This window comes from Pan paniscus, chromosome 9 (genome assembly GCF_029289425.2).
Source record: "Pan paniscus chromosome 9, NHGRI_mPanPan1-v2.0_pri, whole genome shotgun sequence".
Taxonomy (NCBI): Eukaryota; Metazoa; Chordata; class Mammalia; order Primates; family Hominidae; genus Pan; species Pan paniscus.
Genome location: NC_073258.2, coordinates 81,669,215 through 81,685,053, shown reverse-complemented (window position 1 = coordinate 81,685,053; position 15,839 = coordinate 81,669,215). Strand labels below are relative to the sequence as shown.

Below are 15,839 nucleotides of genomic sequence, written 5' to 3'. Positions count from 1 at the left end.
GTAAAACTGGACAAAGAGAAGAAAACTGGGATCTGGTAATACCTGGTGGATTTGAGTTTGGTTTGACTCTGAGCTTCCTAGCAGCTAAAACAAGAGAGAGAAAAAATAGCTCTTTTATTAGAAAAAATCATTTAAAGAATAAGTAACTATTTTGAATCTATCAGTTCAAACAACTTCTCCTGTTTTTGTCCATGAAACTAATAATATCAAAATATTAGTAATGTAGAAATGATCCAATTATGTGATTTATTCAATATAAATGCTATAGAATTTGCTTTAAAATTATTAAGTATTCTGATCAACTTTGGATATTTCATACAAAGTACATATTTTGAAGTGAGGTAAGGGGAAAGATTTGCTATAATATTACGTTAAAAAGAATGCTCTTTTAAAGGCTTTTAGGGTAACCCCCAACCCCACAGTGGGTATTCTTTGGTACGACCAACAATAAACAGTAATATTTATTGAGGTATGTATTAAGTACCTATTATAAGCCAAAACAATGTCAGTTTGTTAAACATTGCCTTCCTTACTAGGTAAGCATTATTCCCCTTGTGCAGAGGAAACGGAGGTACAGAGAGTTTAAGGGGATCGCTCAGTGTGTTGTCGTGAGTTTTGAAGGGTAAGCTGTGGAGTAAGCTTACCTCCGGAACGCACAGGTACTTTTATTTTGTGTGTACACAGCACCCCTTTTCTACCACAGAGCACAGAGTACATGAGAGCATAGAAGTCATAAGAAGAATGAAAGAGAGGAAACAGGACAAGGAGTGACTTAAGATGGAGAGGAAGAACGAGTAGTGTATTTGCAAAGGAAGCCAGAGCCTCCTTCTTATCTCACACTCTTAGAGGGCTGTGTTTTCCACCAAATCATCAGTCCAGAACTCATCGCTCCTTCTTTTCTGTGATTATTTCCAGGGTCTTACCTTGGAGGTACTTCTCAGGGAGAGCAGCCAGGTGGAATCAGCTGCTGGCTGTGTGGCTGTGTCCTAACTAGCCATGAGAGCCCTTTGGACACTGTGTCCCCTTCAGTGACATGAGAGTCCAATGAGGCAGTATTGCAGCCTTCCCCACACCATCTTCCCTGTAAACCCACATGTTTACTGTCTGCATCGACTATTTAACTCTTGGCTTCTGCTGTCTTGTATTACTATTGCACTGGGTAAATGCTTCTCCCTCTCCCCTCCCTTTCCCTTAGGGAGAGAATCATAGCATAATACATATATTGCTATGTATTCTTATGTATTCCTATGTATTCCTGAACCTTCTAGTATATACACTCCATGTAGTAAATGCTCACTGGGTGGAACTGTGTAAAACGGTACACAAGCAAGACAGGATTTGAAGACCTTAAGTTTTCCCATTTCACTATTCTCTCAGCATCAAAATGTGAGGATTCACATAGTGTTTTAGAATGTACAAGTGATTTCACTTTAATAATTTTATGCGATCCTCACAACAATCCTGCCAGGCAAGCCATAGTGATTATATCTATATTACACAAAGAGGAAACTAAATCTTAGTGTGGTTAATTAACTTGGCCAAGGTCCCATAGCTGGCTTATAAAACATTTCTTGCATGAATGAAGGAAAGAAAGAATGAGGCACAATTAGGACTTGAGATCAATTCTCTGTGACTTCATATTCAGTGCTCTTTCCAATATGCTGTTTTGTCACTTTGACATCTTGGTTAAACTAATTTCACCGAAGAATTTATAGCTTAAAATAATTTGAAATGACACAACTCAGTGGTGGTAGGAGGGACAAGGAAAAGAAGAAAGCACATTTTTATTTCAGGAAAAGATACTATCTTTCAGGGAGCACAGATGGGGCAAGCTGGTATGAGGCATATGTTTGGCAACTGGAATGTACATGCTGTCACACCCTAAAAGTAACACAGCATTGTCACTGCCTCCTCCACTTATTAGGTCAGCCTTTGAAGAACAAATTTTCTATTTTCCTTATTTTCCCCTCATTAAAGTCCTTGTAAATATAAGGTGAAAAGTGCCCATAAACCATTTCTGATCTTTCTCCCTCTCTCAGCTCTATGAATAGAATTGTCTTTTCCCTAAGCTTTAATCAGTGTCTCACTGAGTAAGTAGTGATAATCAAACCGATTTTTAATACTTTAACCCATTATACTTAATTGGGCTCTTAAGTTACAGGAATAAATAGAAACGGATGAACCTTTAAATCCCTCCTCACTAAACGCTGTTTACCTGACTCACTTCAATGAATCAATCTCCCCACGTAATTCTCCCCCTCCCTGCAGCCCCCTTGAAAAAAATAAGACCGCAATTAAATGTACGGTGGTGGATCATTTCTTGCTGGCAATAATTATATGGGAGAATTTGAATCTCATCAGAAGGTCTAATTTGAAGTAATAAACCTTCTTGCTAATCTTATACGTAAAGTCAACGATCCTGCTCTAATGCTGATGATAACGCGGCAGCCTAAAATAACAGACCGAGTGAACGAAAGATAACCATCACTCGAACTTATTTCTGAGCATGGGTATAAAACGCACTTATGAGGGAGACTGTTTCTAACTCTAAACGTTAGAAAAATAATTTGTTTAATGTGTTGAGTGTTAGAAAATATCACTGAAGACCCCAGACTAACCTTGAAGAGGTAGAATCTGGGCTGTGGTAAGTGACAGAAGTGCAGCTGGCGGAGACTGATGGTGTTCCAGGCAGAAGAGATGGCAGAGGCCAAGTCAGCAAGGTGAGAGGCCACACGGGAATGGTAATGAGTCTTACAGGACTCAGATATCTGAAGGGAAAATGAATTGAGGTGAAGGCAAGCCTTCTCATTTTCTCCACTTTTAGAAGGTTGCCTGAGGTGTTTCAAAGATTTGGCTGCAGGGCTGAAATGCCTTGGGTGATATATTTTTTTTCTTTCTTAATAATAAGAACAATTAAATGTGGCCCAACTGGAGAAAGACATGAATAGATCTGTGCTTTATACAGAGCTACTTTGGCTATAGAGTATAGCATAGAGAAGATAAAAATTGGAGGTGGGAGGAAACTGTTGCAATTATCTGAGAAAGGTGAGAGGCTATGTGGAAGAGTCCCTACTATGCTGTAAAGTTAAAATTCTCGAAATTGAGTGAATACTCTGTGAGAATGGAAGAATTTTTGGAACCAGAAAATGATTACAATTTCAAAGAGGAAGATAATCGCCTTTCTTATATACATAAGAGGAGAACCAGGTTGGAAAAGGGGGCAGTAAGAGGATTTGTCTTTACCAGAGTGATGTAGAAGAATGTTTCCACTCTCATGCAGAGATGTCAGAGGATGCTGGGCAGGTGGTGTTAATCATTACGAAGAAAACAGGGCTAGTTGTCAGTGGCTACTGGGAGACTAGAACAAAGCTGTGAAACCAAGTCTATGTATAATTATGAGAGAAAAAAGTATGCCGCCTTGAGAAGTGTCTAAATTTAAGGGACTGACAGAAGAAGAGGCAGGGAACAAGAAGCTTTCGTTTTCTCGAGAGTTAGGGAAGGGACCAAGGAAAGAGAAAGAACTTCCTGCTAAGAGTTCTGGTGAGAGAAAAGATGAGTAGATTTGGCAATTAGAAGACCACTTATCGTAAAATTTAAAAAAGTAAAACATTACAAAGGGAATTTTAGAAGCAAAGGCCTGCATGTTAAGATTTGAAACATGTCCTTTAGAAAGTTCATAGTGAACTTAAATCATTTTTACCAGATGTTCGACAGTGAAATGGAAAGTGATAGACCAGTGCTGGTGAGGCGTGCCAGAGGTGCAGGATTGCAAGGCAGATTTGGTTGCTATTTTGATTGCTTCCTTTGTTTGGCTATTTAATAGGATACTTAAATTTGTATATAAGACAAAGAAAATGATTTTTAAAGGGATTGGAAGCAACATGTATTACACATTAAAGATGTTTTATCGGTTAGGCATTTGTATTGACTCTCACATAAACAACCCAATTTAATCCTGACAGTATCAAGAGGAGTGTAGCACACACATGTTACAGTTGAAAATGATGTGCTGTGATGTCAAGCACTTTCCCAAGGAGATGCAGCTAATAGTTGCCAGAGCCATAATGATATTAGGTCAGTAATCAATTTTTCCTCTTATTTATTCAATCCACAAATTTTCAATGAGTACCAATTATGAGCTACATGCTGTCCTGGGCCCTAGAAGTACAGTGGTTAACAAGGTAGAAATCATCTTTGCCCTCCTAATAAGTTAGTCTTAAGGGACCGCCAGAGGGTAAATGCACTAGCTACCTCTTGATTATTCTAAGGTAAATAATTCACACAAGACAGGTTGAACCTGAAGGTATGTGAATGAAATATGGCATGGGAAGAGGATGTTTTCAAAGAATTATCTTTCTAAAAGAACCATTGTTACAGCTGTGACTCTGTGGCCTCAGAACTTGAAATACGGCCCATCTTTCTCCACCTTCAGATTCAGTTTTAGTTCTCTGAACCCTTCTCTCCTTCTCTTCTCTCCGCCTGCACTTGCATAACTCTCTGCTTTGTGTCTTTGCAGGTGTTGTTCCCTTTGTCTGGGACGCCCTCTCCGTACGTATTAATCTGGAAAACTCCACTTATCCCATCAGCCTCAGCTCTCACCTCTTCTGAGACCTTCCCTGACATCACTAGGCAAATATAAATGAGCCCTCTGACCATCCCCTTTGTACAGAACTCAGGTTTAAAAAATGACCCCATGAGAGAGTGTTAATATTTCTTCCCTCAACTAGAATCTTGAAGTCCAGAACCGTGCATTTCCATCCTTATATCAGAATGTCTAGCACACAAGAAGCACTGGAAAATATGTGTGGAATAAATAACTGAGCATGTTGATAAAGGAGCATATATTTTTAATATCCATAGAAGTGCAAATCTTTGCTGGGTAGCATTGTAGGAATGTTTTTCCACATGTCATGATGACATTTGTTTTGCATTTTAGTCCATTACCATAATAATAACTCTCCATTTGCAGCTTATGAATTTGAAAATAAATTGCCTTCCCTAGGAAATAGGAGAAAATACTATTAAATGGCCATAATTGTTATTACTTTAATAGTCACCTGTATATTATGAAATCTGAATAGAAAAATTCAACTAAAAGAACTGAAATGCTTAGTTCATTATTGAGTATGCTTTCTTGGTGGGATAATATTTTTACAGAAAATATTTTTCTATTCCATTAAACTGTATTTAACAAGAACATGAATATACTGAGGTAGGCTTAAAAATATAGCAGAGCAAGTCAAATGCCAAAAATTATCCCAGCTCTGGAACTAAAACTACACAAAGAAGGGAGTAATGACATTGGGAACAAGGGCTGGATGTGGCTTTGATTGCTCTCTGATACACATCAGTGCATAAAAACAGTCCACTATGTTTAGAATGTCTTCCTTTCCTCCAAAAACTTGGCTAATTCCCCTTCCACCTATTCCTCAAGGCACACCTATTCTATGAAGCTTTCCTCATATTCTCTCAGACAGTACTTCTATTATTTTGCATCTATCTCATTTTGCTACAATAACTTATAGGTCTATACTTTGCATTAACTGATGAGCTTCTCGAAGTTAGGGACATAGTCTTATTCATCCTTATATTCCCCAGTGCCTGGTATATTGCCTGCTCTATGGAATATGCTCAGTAAATATTGAAGTGACAAAGCCCAACCATGGTGCTAATGATTGGAAGTAACTCAGCCATCATAAAGTTTCTGACCTTATTCTGAATTATGTGTTTGGCTGGTTATAAGAAAACACTATATAACACATTTTAAATTCCTTGGAAACGGAGATCATATCATATTCAGCATTAAATTGCTATTACTAATTTTTTAAGAAAAGAAAGGTCCTCCCTGTACCATATACAACTATAACATCTATTAAATATTATTAATACTGTAAAAGAACTTTCTCTTTCTCTCCTGATTTTCCGAAACTCCTACCTCTCTATTTCAGTTGGTAAGTGAATTGTATTCTCACATAATGCATATATATGAGGAAAGATATAAATATTCATTTTTCTTCTTTTTTTAGTATTTAAGAATTGTGTTTTTGGAAGCACCTACTATGTGCTGAGTATTTTGCATAAATTACTAGTTTTCACAACACTGCAAGGCACGTATCATTTTGGAGGTTGAGAAATAATGGCTAAGAGATGCTAAATAATTTCAGAATCTGAAGTGTCAAAACACCTCTGAAAGAATTCAGTATTGAATTCAGCTGTGAGAATAGTTGGTAATAAAAATACTAACAATTGGTATGGTAGAGATATCAACAAATTACAGTAGAATGCTGCCCATCTCAGGGTTCTAGAGCTAACCTTATATCATGAGGAGGTATGGGGTATTGAGAGAGGGTTAGGCAAGGCAACCAGAGTTGGCATAGGCCACTCAAAGTTCTTGAAGCAGGAGCTATTTACCAACCTACAATATTTAGACCATACATATGTGTCCTACTAAATATCAGTTATGGTTAAGAGAAAAAAATAACATGTAAATAACTTTTAGGTAATATAGAGGAAAAGAGATTTCTTTTCTCATCTAGGTTCATAGCTGAGGTACCAAGAAAAAAGGCAGATTAACAAGAGGAAAGCATACACATTTGTTAAATATTAGTAATATGGTTTGGCTGTGTTTTTACCCAGATCTCATCTTGAATTGTAGCTCCCATAATTCCCACATGTTGTGGGAGGGAACCAGTGGGAGATAATTGAATCATGGGGTTGGTTTCCCCCATACTGTTCTCGTGGTAGTGAATAAGTCTCATGAGATCTGACGGTTTTATAAGGGGCTTCCCCTTTTGCTTGGCTCTCATTCTGTCTTGCTTACTGCCATGTAAGACGTGCTTTTTGCCTTCTGCCATGATTGTGAGGCCTCCCCAGCCATGTGAAACTGTGAGTCCATTAAGCCTCTTTTTTCTTTATAAATTACCCAGTCTTGAGTATGTCTTTATCAGCAGCATGAAAACAGACTAATGCAATTAATTTTACATAAGACAGGAGCCTTCAAAAATGAAGACCTAAAGAAATAAAAAAAACTGTAGGTTTTTATATTAAGTTTGATGAAGAGTAAATGATCATATCGATGTTAATTGGAGGACAGAAGGGTATGATCTAATGTAATAAGCTGGGAGGAACTTGGCAAGGCCTGTTCAGATTTCTCTTGGGGTCTCTAAGTCTTTGACAATAAGAATGTTATTTTCCTCCAGATATAGGAAGGAAACCCATGGCATGAAGGTTTTCTTCAGAGAAAATTCAGAAAATTCTTTTAGGACCTGCCTCCGGGGAGAAAATGAGAGCAATTTTCTTGCTTCTGCTGTTTCCTCAAATGCCATGGTGCCAAATTTTGGGATAGTGTGTCCTTAACTCCATCAGTAATTAGGCTACCCCCAACTTCTGAGTGGTAGTCATTTGAAAGCAGTCAACATCTAGATTTGCACATATCTTTCAAAAATTTTTATTCTCTAAGCTATCTTGGGGAAAAACCGAACAAAACAACAAAAATATATTGTACTCAAAAAAGAGCTCTTCAAATCAAAGGCCTAGAGATAGTAAGAATCTGATAATTCAAAAATCCTGAGGACAACTATGGCAACATTTGACCTGACTTGATTTAAGAGATTGGTACTGTTTTTTTTAAAAAAAAAAAAAAAAAGGAAGAGAAGATAATAAAAAACAATTATTTCACATATTCAAACTTGTACACCTACACTGTTACGGAAAATTTATCCCTAGAGAACTCAGAAGTTTTGAGCTATTTACCGTAAGAGAAAAAATAGCTTAATCATGAGACAGTTGTTTGTCTTACATGTTTTTAATGGAATCAGGCAAATCTTTTTACTGGCACCTTTTCCATATTCTACTCCAAGATCTCTGGTTGGGAGTTAGAATCCTTATGATCTAGCTCATAGCTTTTTCATTAACAAATGGTATAATCGTCAGATGAACACTACCAATTTCAGCCTCAGTATCTTTCTTATCAATAATTCAAAGGAATGATTTAGACAATCTTGCATTTTCTTTTCTGGTATGACATTTTTATTCTTTTGGATTTTTAAATTTTCCTCCTTTTATTCCAGGAAATTCCGTCTTCATTACCTGTGTTAGATATTCTTCCTAGTGCTATGAACTGAGAAACACTACAATGATGTAGACAGAGTCCTAGGCTGAGAGTCACATGACCTAGGGTTGAGTTCAAATTTTACAGAGCAACAAATGTGCAGATTGGAAAACTCTATTTCTAAATCAGCAATGTAGAAGAGCATATGCAATAGTCAATGCCTATATGTAGGAAATTTTAAGAATATTCTTTATCATTGGCTAATAAGAGAAGGTATATTCTAATAGCATAACTTCATTGTTTATTAATTACATGTGCATTTGGAGCATGCTATCTAATGGGGGAGGGAAAATAAAGCTAAGGTTGCAGTCCAGTATGATAATTCCCAGAAACATTTTATGCACATAGTCTTCGGGGATTATATGGGGATGTCTAAGGCCTTTGTAAACCAGATATCAGAAGACAATGAGTTTGAAAAGTTCCAACTGGAATGTTGTACAGAGCTTGGAAGATGACTAAAAGTTCACTGGATAGGTAAGGGAGGAAATGGCATTCTGGGAGAATACCTGCAAAAAATTGGAAGTATGAGACGATTCTGAGTTCAGGAGACATAAAACATTTTGAATATTTTGGATGGAAGAATCATGGGATGGTATAGGAGTGTGACAGGAGGTAAAGTTATACTCCAAAGAAAATTCTAAGCCCTTTATATAGCCAAAAGTATTGGATTCTATCTTGATGATTATAAGATATTGAAAGATTTTAAGCAGAAAAGTAACCTGATCTGGTGTTTCAAAACAAAAACTACAAAAAGGAACCTGGTTATGTCTATGCCTGAAAACTCTCCCCCCTCCATTATTAGATAAAGGGAATGTTTTATAGTTCCATATTCAAAATTAAAAAAAAAATTTTTGAATGTTTTGAATACACATGAAAACATTTTAATATATTCATGTTTAGGAATAAGAAGAGTTATAGAAATCTCCCATACAGAAGAATTCTGCCTAATTTTTGTAGATACTCTGCCCTCATGGAGGTGGTATAGAACTCCCCATTTCTTAAATGTAGGCTACACATAGTAACTTCTTTCCAAAGAGTACAGTATGGAAAGGAGGGGAAGGAGAGAGTCACTTTACAGTGAAGAAATCTGACAAATGCTACCTCAGTCAGGTAGTCAAGGTGATCATTAGCAATGATAAGTCATTTGATAAACATATACCTTTGATATGATGTGGTGAGAGAATGGTACTTTATCTCTGTGTTCTTCCTCTCCCAAAGCCATAACCCTGTATCTAACTATGAAAAACAGCAAAAAATCCAAATTAGAGAACACTGGATGAAGTATCTGACAGGCCTCCTTAAAACTGCTAAGATCATCCAAAACAGGTAAAGTCTGAGAAACTGGCCCAGCCAACAGGAGCCTAAGGAGACATGACAACTAATTATAATGTGACGTTCTGGATGGGATCCTGGAACAGAAAAAAGACCATTAGGTGAAACGAAGATAATATGAATAAAACATAGAGTTTAGTTAATATTAAAATATAGATATTGGTTCATTAGTTCTAACAAATATATGATACTAATGTAAGATTTTAATAGTAGAGGAAACTGAGTCTGGAGTATATGTGAACTCTGTACTATCTTTGCAACTTCTGTAAGTCTAAGGCTATTCTAAACTTTTATTTTAAAAAAGAGAGTTGCACGTGGACTTGGTTCACCGAAACTCTAAGTGCCATTTAGTGATCCATTAATGGATGAGGGAATAGAAATTATTATCAAGAAAAACAAAATTAGCATTATGAAGTGTGGCTGCAGAATATTGTATTAGAATGTGTCTTGTTTCCTGAAATAAATTCTTAAAATTGTGGATGCTCGGGGCTTTTCTAAGAGCATATACTTTGCGTGAAATGGGCACTAGACCAGGAGTCCCAGATCTTACACTGTGTGGCCTTGAGAAAGCTTAGTTTATGGTTTATATGTAATATAGGGATGAGAAATTCTCTGTCCATCTGAAAGTGATCTCATGTCAAAAAGTAGACCTTAGAAGCACTATGCCTATTTACAAAGAGCATTTGAGGCAAATAATTTGAAAACCTATGTAAGAAGTTTACAAATTGTAAAATGCCAAAGAGATATAAGAGGAGACCGTCTAGATTTCAATATCTAACTGTCTCACAGACACCTTTACCTGTAGTTTGAATATCCAAGCCGTAATCATCTTCCCAAATCGAATTCTGTATATACTGTCAAAATATATCCCTCATTTTCCTCGTGCCGACTGCATACTTCAGAATTTGTTAAACTATCATAGAAAATAATATTACATTTAATTTAATTTCAAGGAGATCTTCTAGTCTGCCTGAAAGTAGGCCCCTCTCCCTCTAAGGTATTCCTACATAAGAGGTGCACCTTGGGCCTCATGTGTGCTCAACACTAGTTGCTCAGGTTTGCTGTCCTTGCTGTCTGCTCCCTGATGACCCTCCTTTATGAAAATGAAACTCCAGTGTACACAGAAGTTTTTCTTCTTCACTTGTTCCAGTGAAAGGATGCAAACCACCCCAAAGAACCAAAGATCAGGTTATAATATTAATAATTATTTTATTGAAAGTCTGACCATAACAGAAAAGAAGTGCGATGCAGGGAATAAGTTACAGCTCAGACCCAAGCCAGGAAACAGCTTGGCGTGCCTTCCCCACTCGGACTTTCTGCCTCACCCCTGACCTGCTTCCAGTGGCTGGGCCTAGTTTACCAGCTTTTTTCTGAAAATGCCTTAGAAATCCCAATAGCTCAGAGTGAAAGTCAAACTAACTCCTGGCTCCAGAAGGAAAAGGTGACTTTTCTTCATTTTAATCTGGAGCCTTCTTTATCAGCTTGCTAGGGCCATCATAATATAACACCACAGACTAGGTGGCCAAAACAACAGAAATGTATTTTCTCTCAGTTCTGCGGCTAGAAGTCTGAGATCAATGGACTGGTTTCTTTTGAGGTCTCTCTTCTTGGTTTCCAGGTGGCTTCCTCGCTGTGTCCCTACCTGGTTATCCCCCATTCTGTTTTCTGTGTCCTAATGGCCTCATCTTAAGGGACACCAGTTATATTGGATTAGGGCCCATCCTAATGACGTAATTTTACCTTAATTACCTCGTAAAGGCTCTGTCTTCGTATACAGTAACATATCTGTGGGGACGCAATTCAGCCTGTAACACCTTTCTTCTGAGTGTTCATTTTCTGTGGCAGGACAGTTTTTGCTAGGATGTCTGATAGTATTGATAGGAATAGCCATTCCCTTCAGAGTTGACCTTATCCTCATGTATAGGAGTATGCTATAGCTCTGTAGTTTCAATTAAAAAAAAAATAGCCACATGATAGAAATAAGTATGTTATCCAAAGCTTCCAATCTTAACTGATAACACATTTTGCTACAAATTGCTTATTTTGGCTGCACTACAAGCCATGTAGTGTAGGCCCGTTTCTACACATGTAGGCCTGTTTCTTTTTAGAGTTTCAATTTCAAAGTTTTGTAGCATCTCCAGTTCACCTCTTCACCGTTGCACTTATCATGTAATATTGTAAGTATCTGTTTACTTGTGTGTTTTCTTAAGTAAACTGTGAACTCCTTTAGTGAGACTGTGTTAAGCCATTCTTGCATTTCTGTAAAGAACTACCAGAGACTTGGTAATTTATAAAGAAATGAGGTTTAATTGGCTTACAGTTCTGCAGACTTTATAGGCAACATGGTGCCAGCATCTGCTCAGCTTCAAGGGAAGCCTTGGGAAGCTTATAATCATGCAAAAGGCAAAAGGGGAGCAGGCACATCACATGGTGAAATCAAGAGCAAGAGAGAGAGAGAGGAGAGGTGGCAAGGGAAGGTGCCACACACTTAAACAACCAGATCTCAGAAGAACTTCCTCACTATCACGAGGAGAGCACCAAGGGCATGGTGCTAAACTATTCATGAGAAATCTACCCTCATGATCCAGTCACCTCCCACCAGGCCCCACCTCCAATACTGGAGATCACATTTCAACATGGGATTTGGGCAGGGACAAATATCCAAACTATATCAGGGACTGTGTTTTATGGACTGTGGAGCACTTAATGCAGTGTGCAACCCACAATCGGTGCATAGTAGGTGCTTAGTGGGATCACAACACAGTTCACTTAATGCTTCATTCAATAAGCACATATTGAACACCAACTCCTTGCTAGGCAGCATAATAATGGAGGAGAAAAAGCAACTCATCGTTTACCTGCCCTTATCTCTTATAATACTCAGTCTAACAACCCCAAGACAAGTTAATAGGTACTGTCTCCTTTTCTATGTGTGTTTCCTCATGGCAATAGAATTGTCATAGGTATCAAAATTCAGTTTGAGTGGCATAAAGGACAGAGCTATCAAATTAGAACAAGGAGATTAACTATTTGAGCTAGCTGGACCATGAATCTCTAAATTCTAGTCTCCACCTCTGCAGATTTAGGAACTAGCCATCTTTTTTTTTTTGTGGCTTCCAGCTTGGACATTCTGTATTATATAGAAAAAGTTGACATTATTGTGAGAGGAAGTTCTTGAGCAATTTCATACGTATCACCTGACTGAGGGTCTGAATGCTAAACACTAAACTATAGAGGGATTCTTACAATAGACTAGTACCCCAGCAAGAGCCCACAGGTTTTATTCTTTTAATTGAAGGTATTTCACAATTTTCATGCAGTCATTTGTTTCACACCTGAGTGATTTAGAATAACTCTTTTTGGTATTCCCAAAATAGGAGCAAAAAGAGAAACAAACAAAAAATCCTCCTCTACTTGTTCTATTGAACAATCTGCTCCTATTATATACCAGAAAGAATCAAAGACTATATTATTATTTAATTTTCAGACATACATTTTATTATGCAGTTTTGCATAAGATGTCTATAACTTTTAGGGTAGACCAATCTAAACCAGACTCCAAGATCTTTCCTATCAGGTCTTCTGAGGTTGGCCTGGATTCCCTCTTTCATATCACCAGGCCCAGGTGGTTTGAGGTACTAGAAGGTTCTGGTCTGAGTTGGAAGAACATCTGCCTTGTATTACCCTGGCTTCAAAAGATATTCAAGGGGTCAGATGTCAGAGAAAAAGCATGAGTTATGAGGCCTGTGTGACAAACCTATAACTCTAAGAACTAAGATAGAGAACTAACGATAATCATGTTCTGAAAGTATGAGACAAGATTTGTGGGAGATAAAAATATGACCAGCTTAGGAAGTCTTAAAATAATTAGGACACTGCATTTTTTATTCTACCCCCAACTTATCCCCCATAGAGCAGGTTCATCCATAAAAGTCTGTGATCCATATTATAAATCACTTGTTTTTTATATATAGCCCAATGCTTTTTTCAAGAAAATGGTTTGCTTTTTGGTTCGTAAATAATGTTAAACTTACAGAAAAGGTGTAAAAAAAAAAAAAGGTAGCACAAAAAGCAGTCAATACCCTTTACCCAGGCTAAGCTATTGTCAACATGTTACTATAGTTGATTTATAACTTCTGTATACTTTCTGGACATTTATAGATAAATCATACAAATTATGGACCTTTAACCCTAATGATATCAATATAGTTTTCTAAGAATAAGAAGATTCTCTTAAATAATGACAATACAGTTATTAACTTCTATAAATTTAATAATGATAACAATATTCTTATTTACTTTCTATAGTCCTCTTTTTTCAAATGGTCCAAGGTCAGCTTTGATAGTGTTTTTTCCCCATCAATACAATTTTCAGTCTTGAGTTGGATATTACATTTAGCTATCACGCCTCCTTACCTGTCTTTCAATACCTTTCTTTTAATAGAGGGGAGGATACTCCCCTCTATTAAATAGAGTGATTCCCTATTTGTTATTTATCTAATGTTTTCTCATGATCAGATTCAGGTTACGTGATGGTTTGTCCTTCTCAGGGTATCATGTCTAGAGGCGTATAATGCCTAAATTCTCATTAGTCATATTAATTTTGACTACCTATTCAAGGTATTTTCCAGTTTCCCCCATCGTATGATTGCTGTTTTCTTCCTTTGCAACTAATAAATAGCTGGTGAGGACATTCCTTAGGATCATAAAAATACCCTGTTTATCATAATTTTTGCCTAGATTTAGTATCCTTTGATGATTCTTGCCTGATACAGTTTTTTTTTTCTCCCAATGATGAGTGTAAAATGGTGATTTTGAAATGCTAGCACTTTATCCATATACATTAGTTGGCACTCAGCTTTCTACCGTAAGCAAAAGTCTTCCCTTTTCTTTTATGTATCTACCATCTATCTTATTTTTGTATCTATTTAAATGTATTTGAACTTAAGTGCCCTCTCCCTCTAGTCCATATTATATTATTCTTATATCAAAATGCTGACTTATTTTTGAAAAAGGGAAAGGCTTATTTTTTTTAAAAAAAGAGCTAGTCAATTTGTAATCTAATTTATACGTTAATTTGTTAATTAGCTCATTATTATGGTAATTAATGTGCAGTTTATGCCATGAAGTGACTTTGTGCTATAGATTGTGCTTTCAAGGAGCTCACATTCTAGGGAAATACATAAGTATTCTAGAAAATAATTTACCAACACCTTGTGTTTTTATTAAAGATCAATTAAAATACATGGCTTTTAGACTATTGTGTCTGACTTAATAGGAAAATATTGATATTTCTATATGGGTTGAAGATCGTATCCGTAATTTTCATAGATAAATAGAAACATTGCAATCAAACTCATCCTTCTCCATGAAGACGAGGGAAAAATTGCTCACTGATGTCATTCTGTATCTTTCTTAAACTATACAGTCATGCACTGTATAACAATGTTTTGGTCAACTATAAGCCACATGTATGATAGTAGTACCATAAGATTATAACACTGTATTTTTACTGTAACTTTTCTATGTCTAGATGCACAAATACTTACCACTGCGTTACAGTTGCCTACAATATTCAATACAGTAACATGCTGTAAATGTTTATGGCCTAGGAGCAATAGGCCAGACCATATAACCTATCTGTGTAGTAGGCTATACTATCTAAGTTTGTGTAAGTGCACTCTATGAGGTTTGCAACAATGATGAAATTCCCTAATGACACCTTGCTTAGACTATATCCCATCATTGTGCTATAGCCCATCGTTCTGAATACATGACTGTATTCAGAAAGAAGAAAGCTCCTAAATAAGATACATGGATGATAAAGCAGCTGCGTGTTAGTAGAATTTATCTTGATAATTTACACGATAGAAATTCTCTTTATGAAAGGCGTAAATGAGTTAAGAATTGGACACATACATTTTATAGACACTATTTCTAAAAAGTTGAAACTGGGCATCTCTGCATTTTTATAGCTGTGACCTTGACTAGTGCTGCCTTCCCATCTTCCTGGTTATCTAATGGCTTAGAACATTGGTGTAGTAGTGTAGAGTTTTGGAATTTGGGATCAGAACTAACATAGACTGAGCAATTCTGAAATGCTAGACTTCACTATGATTTCTTCTGCAACTATGTGAGATAGACATTTGTACCTATTACAGAGATGAGGAATCCAAGGTTCAGAGAAAGAAGTGACTTGGCAAAGGTTACAGAATTAGTAATTGACTTTACCCAGGACAGACTCAGTTCCTGCAAGAACGCTGACTTTTCTTCACTACAGAGCTGTATGAGATTTGGTATATAAATCCATGGTAACTAGATATTAACTCTTTTGCAACTGTCTTGCCAAGACTCCAGGCATATCATCAGAGAAGAGCCTATAGATGAAGACTATCAA

The 15,839-nt window shown here is 36.8% G+C and overlaps 1 protein-coding gene across 1 annotated transcript in view; it reads left to right on the top strand.

The window, feature by feature from the left end:
- Nucleotides 1–15,839, top strand: part of TENM4 (teneurin transmembrane protein 4) — a 3,002,963-nt gene that overhangs the window by 903,799 nt on the left and 2,083,325 nt on the right. The window lies entirely within an intron of this gene.